Source organism: Diabrotica undecimpunctata, chromosome 1 (genome assembly GCF_040954645.1).
Source record: "Diabrotica undecimpunctata isolate CICGRU chromosome 1, icDiaUnde3, whole genome shotgun sequence".
Taxonomy (NCBI): domain Eukaryota; kingdom Metazoa; phylum Arthropoda; class Insecta; order Coleoptera; family Chrysomelidae; genus Diabrotica; species Diabrotica undecimpunctata.
The window spans coordinates 142621955-142637328 of NC_092803.1; the positions used below are offsets into that span (position 1 = coordinate 142621955).

Below are 15374 nucleotides of genomic sequence, written 5' to 3' on the forward strand. Positions count from 1 at the left end.
ATCGCTCCTACCTTATCTTCAGCTTTTTTTTCTTTTCTCGTTGTTGCCTTATCTTGCACTTGCAAAATGAAAATATAGATTGATGTGCAGCATTTCATCGGTCACGAACAAATTACATGCTTGCAAAAAGTTACTAAGATCCATATTTCTTGCTTGTCCCTTTAGCTCCGGTGGATGAACTACTAAATTTTGCTTACGCGTACAGGTGTCTCTGTTACACTGTTTATGTCATTTATAATTGCGGTTTTTAATGTAGAAAAAATTATTTTTATTTTGATCTAATTCGTATAGCGCATCAGAGTCTTCTGCACTTCCTTCTCTTCAATCAGATTATAATTCAGAATTGCTGTCGTGATCACTTATATTAAATTCATTGTTTTCGGCAAGACTCTCATCATGGGTCAGAAAAAACATGGGTCGTTTAGTGTCGTTCCCAATTCCTCTTCAGTTAGAGGTATATGCTTGTTATAATTCTTATTATTTATTGCTCAAAGAAAATAAAATAACTCTTAATAAAAAACCTCAGTTATATCTTGGTTATATAATGTACATAATGTTATTTTTCATCGAAAAATTGAAAAAAAAAACAATTTTTCTTCACATACACTTACGTGCTGGTGGTGTCTTTGAAGATTCTTTTCCGTATATCACTTAAAAAATATCGATTTCGCTGCTAAGCTTACTTGTGAATAATAATATCTACGTAGATTAAAATACATGGATTTTAGATGGACGTATTATGTGTCAATTGGTAGAAAAATTCGACGACTGCGCAACCTTTCACTTTAGGTGGGGTTCGCGTAAACACCACGTGCGGTGTTAAGGGTTAATTATCGAATATATATATATATATATATATATATATATATATATATATATATATATATATATATATATATATATATATATATATATATTTGTATTTTTGTATTTTTGCTAACTGGTTGTACAGTACAGTAACCTTGGCTATAGGTCAGAAAAAATATATTTTCTAAACAATTACATATCCATAAAGACACATTCTCTTATAAGCTTCAAACTATTTATTTTATCTTCGTCAATAATAAGCGCCTTTTGTCGGTTTTTGTTTATGGTACGTTTACCACAACAACTGATTTTCTATCTTCTACGTGAGTAATTAGCATGTTCACCAGTTCTTGCCAGCGACATCCGTTATATACATCAAATTATAATGCAATTTTTTATAATAAAAACGGTGCTTTATGGAGAAATTTTAAAACATCTTCTATAGACAGAACTTTGAGATTTTTGGCTGGCATCCTTTGACCCTTTCTTAAAATATTCACTGAACTTATGCTAATTAGTATTCCTGTTTACAACTAAAGTCCTTTATCATTGAATACTTGGACCATAAAGAACTCGGAAAAATCTTTTCAGCGAGATCGCCGAAGTATCCAAACAGCACAGTTTCATTAATATATTTTACATGCTACACAGTTTTCTGCTATCCAGTTTAGTAATTTGTCATAATCTCTGTCGTCTGCTTCTCTCAATTTCTTTGGTAGTAAGTTTTGTGGTGCTTTTTCCGCTTTTATGCGATTTGGTGAGAACTTTCCAATCGTTCCTGAACATTCACTTTTTAGGTTTGATAACAGCAGATATTTATTTATGTTTGACACGATTAACCAAACGACGGTATTGACTACTTTACTACGATCAATTTTATGAATTTTTAAAATTATTTAGAGATTGTGAATACGATAACAAACTAGTATGACATAAAAGTTTGTATGCACTTTTTTTTCTTTAGGTAACGTCTCCTCTAAGGAGGTTGGTAATCATCACAGCTATTTTCACTTTTAAGATTGCAGCTCTGAACCAGTCGACGGAACTGCAATTACCGCTTTCTCAGATTGTTAAGCCAGGAGATGCGTCTTCTTCCAATATTTCCTTTTCCCTTTATTTTTTCCCTGCATTATGGTTTGTAGCAATACATATTTATCCCCTCTCATAACGTGGCCGAGATATTTATTATATATATAGAGAGTAACTTTCTTATCTTAATCGTATTTATGATTTCCATTTCCTTTGTCATCTTTCTGAGGACCTCAACATTTGTTATTCGGTCTACCCAACTTATTTTTAATATTATTCGGTAGGTCCACATCTCGAATGCTTCAAGTCGGTCGCTCACCTCTTTCCAGGTGTCTGGTCTGGTCATCTCCAGGCCTCCACCCCATACAGCAGCACCGAAAATACATATGAACGTAATATTCTTATTTTCAGATGCAAACTAAGGTCTCTACTGCATAATACTTTTCTCTTCTATATATTCGTTGTTTTCATTAATAATTGTACCAAAATATCTGTACTTTTTACTTTTTCTATTGGAATTCCTCTTATGTTTAAAATATCTTGTTGTTGTGTTTTGAAAATTGTTATAAACTTTGTTTTATTAGCATTAAGCGTTAGTCCGCTTTCCTGACTAGCATTTACCACATTATCTAAAAGTGTCTGTAGATCTTGTATATTCTCTGCAATTGGTATAGTATCATCCGCATATCTGATATTGTTGATGGATCTGCCGTTGGTTTTTATCCAATTGTTACATTTTTGAGTGATTTTTTAATTATTTCTTCCGAATATAGATTGAACAATAAGGGGGAGAGTATGCAATCTTGCCTTACGTCTATTTTTATCTCTACTTCCTCCGAAAGTTTTTGCCTACTCTGACTTTTGCTGTTTGGTTAAAGTAGAGATGAGTTATTATTCCTTAAGTCTTTTTTGTCAATGTGTTAATCTTTAAGTAACTGTATAAAACGGTTGTGTCGGACCTTATCGAACGCCTTATTCTAATCAATAAAACAAACATAGAGTAGTTGGTCTACATCCAAACATCTTTGCATGAGGACGTTAAATCCAAAAAATGCCTCTCGTGTACCCATGGCATTCCTAAATCCAAATTGGGTTTCAGTGATATCTTGTTCCACTTTTCTGAAACAGTTGTGTCGGACCTTATCGATCGCCTTATTGTAATTAATAAAACAAACATAGAGTGGTTTGTTTACATCCATACATATTTGCATGAGGACATTAAATCCAAATAATGCCTCTCGTGTACCAATGGCATTCCTAAATCCAAATTGGGTTTCAGTGATCGTTCCACTTTTCTGAAAATTCTTAAATGGTTTTAAGAATATTTTTAGTATGTGACTCATAAGACTAATTATACGGTGATCATTACATTCCCTTGCATTAGGTTTTTTGGTAATGTAATAAATATTGTATGCACAGTGGGCATCAATAGATATTTTTTTAGAAAGCAATAACATCTTATTAAAGAACTTAATATCCATTTTTAAGAGTGAGTGAAACATGATATTTAAAAAATCATTACCAAAATTTCTGTTTTCGAGCATTTTACGTCATTGTTTATTCATTGTGACTCTTTGTATCTCCTAATCACTTTTAAATTCTACAATCTAAGCCGGTGTTAATTAATGCTGTTTTTTTTTAAGTAGGTGAAGGTCATATCCGTTAGAATAAATTTTAAATGTAAAAGATATGTTTGTTGAACCCATTATATTAGTAAATGGCGTAAAACGGAAACAAAAATTGCATCTAGCACCTTGCAAACTTTTAATCTTATTTGCAATAGAGTTTACATAATTTAGTAATAAATTAGAAAATATTATGTTCAAAGATTAAGGTTCCTTACTTAAGGAAATTAAATGATATATTTCTTAATTGAAGATTAAAATAAAATGAATAATATCGTGAATATCAGAAAGATAACTGTCAAATTATATAAAAATAAATAAATTATATATAAAAACTGTTTACGCAGGGTAATAATAATAACACTATTATTACATTTAATTAAAAAGGAAATAAGTTTTATTGTTTTACAAGTACAAGTGTAAGGTGTACAGAGACCAGTGACAAGTGACAAGTAAGTCATTAGACATCAATAAAAATAAAACATGTTGCCAACATACATACAATAATTATAGTACTGAAGTGTACAGCAACAAAAACTTTTATTATTGTCACATGAAATATGATTACACATATCCCGACTACACATACAATATCACATAAGTTAATATTTGGATGGACATGGAATTTTGAGTATCAATATGACATACCGAGATTACTGCTTGCAAAATCCAATAAACCTATGGTATATTTTAGTCGCTTTATTATTGAGCATTATCAAACAAAATTTAACTGTTTTCTCTTCTCATCCACTCGTTTGATAGACATCTATCTGCTTGTTTTAACGTTGGTCTTAGTCTGAATTCCTGTTATCCTATTATCTCTTTCACGGAATTCCTTTCATCCAATCAAATCGGATACCAGTCAAAAACACTGCAGAAATAAAGTGGCATTTTTTAATTAACAAAAGAAATAAAAGTAAAAAAATTTTATTTCAAAATTTTTAGTAAAAGGTATAAATAAAACACCCAAACGGGCTATAACACAAATACCGAACGTTTTCGGAATGTAAATTCCATCATCAGTGTAACCTAAAAGTAATTAATCACTTTAATTAAAAAGAACGTAAGGTTTAAAATGTTGACTAAGGTTATGCAAAATGTGGTTAATACTTACAAGGTGCACATGCTGTGAGCCACTAAAATATATAGGTAAAAACCCTTTAAATGATATAAATTTACAAATATGTTACATTATGTACTATTAAAAATTAAGATGTTTAAGTTACCGTTGAAATAAGTAACATGGCAACGTATGGCTCTACATTGGTTACTTGGTCCTGAGACAAAGTGTCTTCGAGGACCTGTTAATAACAACTGATAAAAATGACAATATTATGACAAAAAAAGTACGTGTATATCTACGAGCTCCAGGATCGCATTATAAAGATAGTTTTTAACTCCTTTCCATCCAAATTTCATATTGTTTAAATATACATACCATTGTACAGTATATAGACATTAGGTGAAGACGAAGGACCAGAAACACTAAAGGTAGAAGTACTACATTACATAAAGTTGGTAAAAAATAGGAAAACTGTTGGCTCTGGTAACATCCCGGGCAGATATTTTAAAACTAACTAACGAAGAAAACATTTAAATATTGGTCAAGCTTTTCAATCATATGTACTTACCTGGTGAAATCCCAGAGGACTGATTAAGGTCTGAATTCATAACTTTATAAAGAAAAAACAAAGTCCAAAACACTAAGCGAACAACAGAATAAGGAATAAGTGTGAAAAATACCAAGATAAAACGCAGTTTGAATTTAGAGATGGATTGGGAAAAGAGAAGAACTTTTCGTACTTCTAAACGGCAAAGAGATCTGTGCCATTTTTATTGACTATAATAAGGAATTTTATACAGTCGATCATGACAAGTTAACTATAATATTAAGAAATAATAATAGGAGTTGATATGCGCGATGTCAGGATTATTGAAAAATTTCATTGGCCTCAAACAGAGACCATTTATGTTAATGGAAAGTTGACAAAATAGTGTAAGATTCCAAAGTGAGTCAGATAGCGTTGTGTGCTGTCTCCACTGTTGTTTAGTTTATATTCAGATATAATATTTAAACCTGCTTTGCATAACTTGAACTATGGTGTAAAAATTAATGGAAAACTGGGAAATACCATCAGATACGTTGATGGCACAGACAACGATTTAACTGGATTGTAATATTTTTTAAAGTATATTACCGCGGTGGGACAAGATATGGGACTAAAAAGTAATTATTCTAAAACAAAATATGTACTTGGTATTTAATTGCTTATCTTATAAAAATGGACAACCAATACAAAGATTATTTAATTTTAAGCATGTGTGTTGTTATATCAGCGAATAATTAGATCCAAATAAAGAGATAAAATGTAGAATTGAGATGACTCGTGCAACTTTCTTAGAAATGAGGTCACTCTTTAGTAACGATAACTTAAAACTTCCACTTCGGAAACGCATGATTAAATGATAAATACGGTCAGCTATTTTATACAATGTCGAAGCATGGAACTTGAAAATGTCGATATATATATATATATATATATATATATATATATATATATATATATATATATATATATATATATATACAAAGGTCAGCAAATGACTTTTCCGTAAAGCCCATCTCCAAAAAATAAAGTACTTTGGAAATGTTTTTAGAGCAGATGCAGAAAACATGGAAAGATTTTTCAAAAAAGGTAGAACGCTGAAGATCACGAAAAAGATCCTCAACAAGATGAACCGAAAAAATTACAAAACTATACAAAAGACCTAAGCAGCGTTAAAATAAATGACCAGAGACAGATCTTTGGAGACGAACAATACACATAATGTTCTAGGTAAACATGGACTTAAATAAATAAATAAAAGAAGTAAACGACCTATTTAATTATGCTGAGCATGAGTTAAAAGAAATGACCAGAGACGTGTCTTTGAAGACCGATAATACACAGAATGTTCTAGGTTAACATGGACTTGGCGAAAGAAATTAACAAAGTGAACGACTTATTCAATTATGCTCATTTTCAAGTGGTTGATAGGTTTAACTACCTAAGATCTCATATCACAAACAAAGAAGGTTGTGACGAAGAAATCTAACACAACTTCGTCGCCAGCCGAACAAATGTAGATGCCTTCGATATGTGGTATTGCAGAAAAGTGCTGCGAATATCATAAATAGAACATTTAACCAACATTTCGATTAAAAACATTTAAAGGCTCTCAACAAAAACAAATTAGTCCTATCTTAGATACTTCTTGACACAGACCGAAAAACAGTAGGCCTAGCAAAACTGATTGTCGAGGGTAAAATCAATGGCAAACGACCACGACAAAGATCTACCACACGCTGAGTGATTAAGCCAAAGGAATTTTCGGCTATGGTATACATGAAATTTCACGTTATTGAAAAAAAAATCTGACATCAACGTAAATACAGTCGCAATATTTACCGCAATACAAAATTCAAGCCCTTTTCGAGAAAATTAAGATATTTCATACGAAGAGTATTTTGATAACTCGGTATAATCCACTTATAATACTATTGTGGAAAAACTGATTGCTTTTGATTGTATCATAGATATTTTTAGACAAAGCGAAAAATACTATTTCACCTTAGTGTAACCCTGACTTCAAAACGCCAGCATTTGTCATTAGTTTTTATTATTTCATTAACATGGCCAGTAAACCTTCAAGTTTAGGTACAATTGACAAACTTTAACAAGAATTATTTACACAGTAATGAAGATTATGAAAATTTCTATAATATTTATGGTAAACTATTATTACAGTTTTATTTACCGAAGTTTCAGGTATTGTGTTAAAATAAAAACATTTTTTATTTCGACACAATACGAGAAAATTATGTTTGAGGGTAACTAAATTCATGTATTTCCTTTTTCGAATTGGCATATTTTTATTGGCATAAGTTTTAAAAATTATTCAAACGGATTAGTTTAAATATTAACCCTTTTGCGGTCTTATCAGACTATTATCAGTATGTATTGAGTCAAACTTGCGAATGTCACTTAAACAAAGAGGTTTAAAGACTATTGGCTTTACATATGAAAACTTATTTAAAATTAAAAAATGAATGAAATTTTCGAGTGAAGGATTTGAACTTTTTATTAATTTTCTGCATTCTTTTCTGTTCTGTTTAATTTGTGTTACTTCTTGACAAGATTTACCCTTACTTTGTAATATACCTGTAATAGCACTGTTCCACCCTTTTATAGGTACATACTATACGTGTGGTTCTTCCTGTTTAGCTTTCCACATTCTGTACACTTAGATATACTGTATATCCTTGTTATTTGACCGAACGACGCTAATTTTTTCTTCTTTATTGTGTCAACCGACAGTTTAATGTTAAGTTTATTGTTTATTTCTTAATTTCTGAATCTGTCTTTCATTTTTGCCTTATCGTTCTTCTAGAGTATATATCATATCTGCTGCTTGTGTCCCACTGTGGTGTCATCCATGTAATATCCAGTTTTCTGCTCCGTATGTCAAAGTTGGTCTATATATTGTTTCGTATATTGTCATATTCGGTTTTCTTGATATTTCTTTGTTGTTAAGGAATTCGTTATTTAATGCCTGTACAAGTTTTCCTATACTCCATAGTCTGTTGTGAAGATCGTCCAAGATGCTTCCTCTGTTATTTATTACTATCTTCAGGTTTTTGATGTTTTTGTCTGGTTTCTTTTTTGTTGATCTACTATCATTTTAATTTGGTCATCCGTGTCGTTTTTCTTGGTATTTTCATTGTCTATGTCTTCTCTTTATTTCCACTTGAGCTGTATTTGTTTGCTTCCGATTGCCATTTGTACCATGTACTATGTTATCCGCAAATACGTATATATTTTAATTAAATCCCGTAGTATATTATTTAAAGGTCCATTACATTCTTTCACTAGCTCATCTATTACAGTTATAAAAAGTACTGGGCTTAAAATTTTCCTGTTGCGATTGCATATTTTGTGTACTGCTTATTACCGACCAAGAATATTATGCACTTCCTCTTTCCAGATTCAAGAAAAACTTTTACTAAACTGAATGAGATAACTAAGTCTGACAAAAAGAAAAACCCATTCAATAAAAACCCTTTTACAAGCATTGTATTCCATTAGAGATGAAATGTCGTTTGGAAAAGCATCAACAGAATTAAAAGTTCCGAAAAGCACCCTAGTTGATAAAATTCATAACAAATATGAAGAAGGTATTCCAATTGGAGTCTACTGTGTCCTGACTGCAGCTGAAGAACAAACCATAGTAGATTGGATTTTGTATTTAGAAACTGTTGGTTTTCCTGTAACAAAAAATCTACTGTTGGGATGTGTTGCAGGACTAGTTTGCCATCTAAAATAAGCAAATAAAATTAAAGACGGAATTGCAGGTCATTATTGGTATGAAAATTTCTTCGTCAGGCATCAGTAGCTCTCTCATCAAGTATGTCCAAATCTGACCAAACCTTGGACAAATGTAACAGAAAAAAGTATAAGAGGTTGTTTTGATGGTGTTTCAGACCATTTAAAAATAAATAATTTAGAGAACGTCCTATCAGACCCAAAAAGAATTTTTAGTTGCGACGAATCAGCTTTTTTCTTTCATCAAAAGAAAAATGTGTAATCACAATAAAAAGTTCGAAAAAAGTTTATACCAGAATTGATGATGACGAAAAAAAATGCCTGACAGTACTTTTGACAGTTTCGACAGAAGCACAAGTTGTGAAACCTACGGTTTTGTTTTCATACAAAAAGTACCAACCAGCATTTATTTGAAAATGCCTTTGGGTTGGGATATTGGCCGTTCAAACTCCGAAAGAATGCATTAATTACGAATTTATTCTACAAAAAATTGATGATTGAAAAGAACGTTTCTTTACCTGTTGAGATTTTTATAGATGGGCATTCTTTACATCTAACGCTCCATCTGAGTTCTGCAAAAGCATGGGTATTATACTTATTGCTAATCTGCATAACTCCACACATCGGTTGGAAACCCTAGATGTTGCTATTTTTCGCCCTCTTAAACTTTCCTAGAAAAAGAGGATCCATAATTGATGTATTAAGAATAATGGCAAAACTAAAAAGGGGCAGATTTTGCTGAGAAACTGGACAAATGTATTATAGATAGCATTATCGAGGATACAATATGAAATCCTTTCAGAACTGCTGGATTATTTCCATATGATCACAATAGCTTTGACTACACCAAATTAATTACTCAAGTTGGATCAAAATCGCAAGAAGAAATAGTAAGTGAACTTTGAAAAATAAAGGCAGATATCGAGCACAGTTTTAATTAAATCTTACCCAAGTACTTTCGCGCACTAGAGCATCCTCAGGGACATATTTTTAAACATTCTTCTTTTTATTTTCGGCATTGATTTTCATATGTTTAATACGCTGAAAAAAGAAAACAATATTGTTTAAAAATAATAAAATATAAAAACTACAAAAATAGGATTTTTTTTATTCTTCTATTTCAAATAAAAATGAACTCTTCTTCAAAACACTTACTATTTCTTCTTGCGATTTTAATTAAATTTAACTAATTAGTTTGGTGTAGTGAAAGCTATTGTCATCATATAGAAACAGTAGTTCTATTTGGGACCAAGGGCAAATCATGCTGGTACAATCTGATGGTACTTTAGTACAAGAAGCAGAATGTAAAATTCCATTATTTCTGCTGAAGATACTATATTTCCAGTAACTAAAACCAGTGACCCTCTTTTATCAAGAATTGAGCTTTTATTCTTGGAGCAGCATAATACCACATCAGAAGAAAAAACTACTAAGCATCATGTTTCAGAAAAAAAATTATAATAAAACAAATAAAAAGGTAGTGAAAAAAATTACATCTAAAGTCGCCACATCTGAAGAAATTTTAGAATACCAACCAAAAATCGATGCCGAAAAGAAAAAAAGAAGAAAAATTATTGGAGAATAAGAAAAGAAAGTTGATTTCAGAAATCAAATACTAATAAAAAGAAACCAAAAAATATAGCGGAAGAAGAACATATTCTTTCCAGTGAAAAATAAATTTAGTCATTATTTCTGAAGGAGAATATACTTACTGTGATTTTTTATGAACGGAAGTTCTTTCCTAGAGTGAGTCTCTACTTTGAGGATACGGGATTAACAGCGAAGACCATGATAAGTAGTGGTTTATATTGGACATTACCTGAGAAGGAGGATATATATTTTTAATAATATTAAAATAGGTTTTTTATTTGAGTGAGCAGATATGATTATTTTTTAAATAAATAAGTACGTAGTTAATTACTTAAATAAGTAGTCACCTAAGTAAGCTGATAATACTGAAATGGCTGTTAATTAGGTGATTGTGGTCGGTAATAGCAAAAAGATCGACCAGTGATAAGTAAGTGTTTTTCAAGCCGGTCGGTGAAGAAAGCATTTTAATGAATATTGTACATAATTATTAAAACACTTATCATTATCTCATTAATGAAATTATCGATCGAGTTAGCAAATACAAATATTTAGGCACTTTTATAAATGAAGACAACGATAGCTCAGCAGAAATCAAAATAAGAATAGAAAAAGCCAGATCCATATTCACTAAAATGAAGAGAGTGTTCTACGGAAGAGATTTGAGCCTTGAAATGAAACTTCGCCTGATGAGATATTACGTACTTTCTGTGCTGTTCTACGGAATGGAGTCATGGACGTTGAAAAATATTGATACCAAAAAATTAGAGGCATTTGAACTGTGGATGTATCGCAGAATCCTGAGAATATCATAGACCGAGAGAGTCACAAATGTCGAGGTCTTGAGAAGAATGAATAAAGAAAAGGAAGTCATATTTACGATCAAAAAACGAAAACTGCAATACTTGGGACACATTACAAGAGGCGAAAGATATGAACTGCTTCGAATAATTATGCAAGGGAAAATAGCAGGAAAAAGGTCCATAGGAAGAAGACAAAACTCCTGGCTAAAGAATCTACGGGAATGGTATAGCTGTAGCAGCAACGAATTGTTTCAGTCAGCAGTTTCGAAAATACGTATAGCCCTGATGATCGCCAACCTTCGGAACGAAGATGGCACTTGAAGAAGAAGATTAAAACACTAGAACCTGTCCCAATTCTAACGCATCGGTATTATAGAACGTATGATGTTCTACTAAAATGCTTTTGATTTGTCACACCAACAACATTTAATGCAGATTTATTTTGATATTATGAATAAACATGAAAAATACAAAATAAAACTTTTTAAGACGCACAAAAGGGAACGCTAGAAATAATAAGCTATAATATCGTGTTTGCTACTAAGTAACAAACAGACTTCGATCTAATAGTCATCGTTTCTTCAGAGATGGTAACAAATAAAACCTATTGATTTTTCTATTTTAATATATTCGTTATTTCCTTCCATTTTATTTGTTATGACGCATGTTGTGATTCGATCAGTTGTGTATTTTCTACTTAGCCAGAGGTCTTCTTTAAGTCAATAAATCAAAATTTGTCTTAAATCCATAGCGTCCTCTGATATCTCGTATGTCGCTATACGTTCAATAATAACGAAGATGATGTGTAGTGCCCTTTTGGTAGTTCTCTGCTTTGTTTTTTCTATCTTAATACATTTATTATATTGTCTCCTTTCATTTGCTATGTCGCATGTAAGGATTCGTTTAGTTATTTATTCTGTACTCAGTTAAAGGTCTTCTTCGGGTAAATAAAGTAAATTTACCTTATAATGTTCTTATTATCACCCATACTGGGTGTGATACTTCGTATGTCACTATACGTTCATTAATAATAAATATGATGTGTAGTGCCCTTTTGGTAGTCGCCTTGTTTGTTTTTTCTATCTTAATTATAGTACTTATCCCTCCTCGTTCATTTAAAGCATCACAAGCTTCAATCGAACTAATATAAATAGATATATAATGTAATACGGGCGCTAAGGTGTTCGTTACGGGCAGGCAGATAGACAGACAGAATTAGTAAATTATAAATAAATTGATACTGTCATGTGATATCGAGTATGTCACCATATATTCAGCTTCGTTTAACGAAGATAAGGTGTACTGACCTTTCGATAGTCACTTTGTTTGTTTTTACCATATTAATATATTCCTTATACTTTCTTCTTTCATTTCATCGTCACATGCTCCAATCGTACCAAAAATAACGGAGATATGATGTAATGCGTTTCATTACGGACAGACAGACAGAATAAACAAATTATATATTATATTGATTGTGTATACATTCAACATACTTAGAAGTAAAACGGTACACTACAAAAATAAGCTGTAGTCTCGTGTTTGCCACTCCTGGTGATTTTTGATTAATAAATGCATAAAACACTGGTTTTTATTTTATAGTCAGAACATTTGAAACTCTATCTCCAAAATTTTGAGAAAAATATGATTATTTAATAATCATGTCCAACAAAAATAATAAATAATAGTTTTTAATTATTCATTTAATTTTAACTAAGATTTAATATGTAATACAAAGGTTTTTAAACGTCTTTTTAAGTTGCATTTGCACATTTATGCGTTAATCAAGACTCACTGATGATGATATGGTTGAAAACGTTTCGATGTTGTAACTAATACTTTTTTTCGTTATATAATATAGATTTATATATTGACATCTGTTTCTACTTCCTCCTCAGCTTTATTTTTTGTCTTGGCATTTTCATCATCTTAGTCTTATGATTAGCTTTGGTCTTAGTTTTAGTCATGGTCTTCGTCTTCATCTTAATCTTATTTTTGATTTTAATTTTAGTCTTGGTCTTAGTCTTAGTCTTAGTCTTTTGTTTTTGAAGCAAAGCTTCTATCCTGGCGTTGTATTACTTTTTTTTCTTACTACAGTAAAATGCTGAGAAGTGCGTCACGGAACTAGTGTTACAAGATTTCGTCGTCATGGGTAGCGTCATAGAATAACTTTTTTTAAGATCGATTCACCACTCTCGATTAATTCGTTTGTAGTCATAAATAGAAAATGTATGAAAATAGAAACTGTATAAATAATAACTAACAAAATATAGACATTAAATGAGAAGTAAAAAATTAAAAGAATATCCGTCACTAAAAGATTCGATTCGTAACAATTGTCAAAATTTAATAAAAGTCATAAATGTCATCCAATTAATAAAAACATTTAACCATCTATTTAAATTCTTATAATAATTCTCATTTTAAAATAATTTCATAATATAAATATAATAACATATTATTTAGGTTATATAATAAACTTTTACTAGGACGTTTCAAATTCCACATGAAAAAAGTCCATAAAAGACAAGCACAAAAACGTCCGGACATCCAGAAGTTGAAAGATAAAACCACAAGTCAAACAGGAGATTAACAACAAAATAAACAGCATGGTAATCTCTTATATTAATCAAGAAAACATAAATGTGGATGATATGTGGAATAAAATCAAAAATATCTGTAATTCAGTGGTAGATAATAAACCTAAACCAGAAAACAATAAAAAAAAAACAGCCATGGATGAGACAAGAAATATTAGAGCTAATGGAAGAAAACATAGAAATAAAAATGAAGAAAGGTACAAAGAAATAAACAACATTAAGAAAAAGATTAAAGAAGCAAAAGAATCATACCTACAAGATCAATGCATAGAAATAGAATCCCTAGAACAGAAGCATGACACTTTTAACCTACATAAAAGAATCAAAAACTTAACGGGAGGAAACGGATCACGAAGTCATAACTTAATACTAGATAAGCACAACAATCTGCTCTACAAAAATAAGAGAATACTTGAAAGATAGAGGCAATACATGGAAAAATTATTCAAGAAAGAGAACGAGACATAAGTCAGAGTTTTTGGATGTTCAGGACCAGAAATAACGCGCATTGAAGTAACATATGCAATAAAAAGACTAAAAACCAACAAAGCACCTGGACCTGATTACATACAAGCTGAAATATTGAAACTATTTGAAAACAACCAACTTAAACTCCTAACGAGTCTACTGAACAAAATCTATTAAACTGCATAACTACAAGTTGGCTAATTTCCACCTTCATCCCTCCCCCAAAATGCAAATGCCACCAGATGCTCTGATTACAAAATTATAAGCTTAATGAGCCATGCACTTAAAATCCTTCTTTCTGTTATTTACTCTCGCATATAATAGAAAACTTGAAGAAAACATTAGCAGTGTTCAGTTTAGGTTTAGAAGCGGAGTGGGAACGCGAGAGGCCCTGTTTTCCATACAAGTATTGGTACAAAGAGCTCGAGACGTAAATTGCGAAGTCTACTAATAGTAGACTTGCAAAGTCTATAAAGGCTTTTTCAAAGTCTTTATAGACTTTGAAAAAGCATTTTCACATCAAAAATTATTTCAGATACTAAAAGAATCTAGTATTGATGACAAAGATTTGCGTCTAAGTAAAAATTAATACTTACAACAAAGGGCAACTCTACGAGTAGACAACGAAACCTCACAAGAATTCATGATAAAACGGGGAGTACGTCAGGGCTGCATTTTATTACCGACGTTGTTCAATACTTACTCGGAAATGCTGTTCAGGGAAGCTATAGATGGTTTAAGAGAAGGTATAAAAATCAATGGTGAAATCATAAACAATTTAAGATATGCGGACGATACGGTTCGGTTTGCTGATAATGCGGAGGATCTGCAAACATTAATAGATCGTGTAGTGGAAGTGACAGATACGACATAAAATTAAACTGTAAGAAAACCAAAATTCTTGTAAGTAAAAACGACGTAATACAGCACCAATTCACAGCTAATATTGAACCCTTGAAAATAATCTACAAAATTACATACCTTGGATGCAGCCTTAATAAGGAATGGGACCACTAACAGGAAATAAGATGTATAGAAAAGGCGAGAGCTATCATCAATTGTCTCAGGAACATTTTATGTAATATGCACCTG

General features: G+C 31.3%; 1 protein-coding gene across 2 annotated transcripts in view; it reads left to right on the top strand.

The window, feature by feature from the left end:
• Positions 1–15374, top strand: part of LOC140432325 (putative fatty acyl-CoA reductase CG5065) — an 81864-nt gene that overhangs the window by 35227 nt on the left and 31263 nt on the right. The window lies entirely within an intron of this gene.